This window comes from Aplysia californica, unplaced genomic scaffold (assembly GCF_000002075.1).
Source record: "Aplysia californica isolate F4 #8 unplaced genomic scaffold, AplCal3.0 scaffold00642, whole genome shotgun sequence".
NCBI classification, from domain to species: Eukaryota; Metazoa; Mollusca; class Gastropoda; order Aplysiida; family Aplysiidae; genus Aplysia; species Aplysia californica.
In genome coordinates this window covers 104,175-106,221 of record NW_004797912.1, presented here as the reverse complement: position 1 = coordinate 106,221, position 2,047 = coordinate 104,175, and the positions used below count along the sequence as shown (strand labels likewise).

The 2,047-nt window shown below is 42.6% G+C and overlaps 1 protein-coding gene across 2 annotated transcripts in view; it reads right to left on the bottom strand.

Moving 5' to 3' along the window:
* The window catches only part of LOC101852434, a gene marked incomplete in the record, with an annotated part of 50,390 nt that extends 48,950 nt beyond the window's left edge, over window positions 1-1,440 (bottom strand). The window contains 1 exon segment of one of the 2 annotated variants that reach the window (XM_013087814.2): window positions 1,052-1,440. 2 annotated transcript variants of the gene reach the window in all.
* Window positions 1,441-2,047: the final 607 nt, after the last annotated feature.

Genomic DNA, 2,047 nt, shown 5'->3' with positions numbered 1-2,047 from the left:
CACACACACACACACACACACACACGTCCGTGTCATAAATAGGCTTCAGTAAATTAAACCCGAGAAAAATGCAACAGAAAAAAACATCCAATTAAGTATAACATGTTCTTTCACTGAAGTTTCATACACCAAAAAATATATTTCCTGCCTCTATTTAGTAAGCAAAGTATTCATGTAAAAAAAAATATACAGACGACAAAAAAGCACGAGATAACTGATAAGACAGCTAAATAAAACGAAGCAATGTGTATAGATCTGCATATCAATGTCATTGCATGGGAGACATAAAAAAGCACAGGCGGCAGTATACCAAAGTAAATCAGTTTTTAAAAAAAGAGTAGCCTTCATGTTCTCGGAATGGTAATGTACCAGGAAATGTAATAGGATGGTAATGAAAGACATGATGAACCGAGGGCACAGCGAGACTGGGCTGCATGGTGGTACACGTAAGCATTAATTAAAGACATGATTCAAAGTGACTATTTAAAAAAAACAACGACACATTGTCGAAGCTACTGTGTAAATAAATCACTGTAGGCTAATAGATAATAGATACAATCACGACTCCACAATTCACCACCGCTAAAGAACCTGAAAAGACCACCACTAGCTAAGCGTTTGGCTTTCTTCTACACACATGATATACAGCCTAAACAAATAGTAACAAACACAAAACCCCAAGTGTTCTTAATTAAACAAAACACACTCTCTTCCCGGCACGTCCTTCAAAACACACGAACGAACGCGAAGAGGGCCTCACGTGTACACACGTGTACACACACACGATCACCACCGCGAGACATGAACGAAGAGAGGGCGAAAAAAAAACCCGGTTCTCTCCTCTCAGAAAAAAAGCACGCCAAAATAACAAAACCTCCAATCAACATGGATGCCACCAGCTGCCCGTCGTCCATCGACGGGGCCAGGCATCTGCGTCTTCACAAAACCACCACCTTGGTCGATTCCACATTATACTAACACTATTTAAAGAATTAGAAAAAATCTAATAAATAGCAGTACAACAATTATCACAACACCACAGTGTTCTCACGTGAGCCTTCTTTCAGCACAAGATACAATTTCAGTAATAATTATCATTTCTCACCGCCTTATCGATCCCAATGTCTGCTTCCCCTTACCCACTGCGAGAACTGATAGAAGAGCTACTGGTAACAGGGGCTCGCCTGTAAACTGATTAAATTCTTTTCACAACTAGACACAATAACCACTCAAAATCACCACTAATAAACACTAAAACGCGAGAGAGACGAGTTTAGTATAACGTTCGTTCAGCATACACCGCTGACCTCGAAGTTCGAAGAGCGCTTTTGTTGAAAGAAACGGCGAACACGGGTCGGTCGGCAGTCAGACGAAGCAAGCTACTCGACGTCACGGCTTCCAGGCTGCTTTACTTTGGCTGGCCTCACACACCGCCCGGCCGACCAGACTCAACGATCGCTCGCAAAGCACGCCGGGACAGCAAAACAACGAAGAAGAAAGAGGGGAGTGGCGGGCGCCTGCTCTCAGTTCCCCAGATTTAGCGGCTTAAAGGAATATTTTCGCGGAGAAATTAGAAGCAATGTTGTTTTGGCCGGTCAGATAAGTCAGCAGCTATATTGTTTTGGCATCAGATTACCGTGATACTTCGAAAAAAATTGCTTTATTTAAACCTGACAACAGCATCATTATTACTTACACAGGTCAAAGCAATGGCTAAAAGATAATACTGAAGTTGATAGTATTTTTGAGTAGCAAACGATGCGGATGTATAAAACACTATTTGGCATAATCTGGGCAGGGCTCTTTATAAACGTTCGCGCCCTGTTCTGTCACCTGATACTTGACACAAGATTCAGGACCATACGCGTGTGTTCGCGCTATCTTCCCTGTGCAGCTGTTTCATACGTCCCTACCTTCCTTCCAGTGAGTTGACCGCTCCCTTTAAAAATTAAGGTGGATTTCGTGATGTCCTTGAGACTTGGCACGACCGAACTATCGACTACAAAAAGCGTGCGTGTGTATGTGTGTGTGTGTGTGTGTGTGTGTG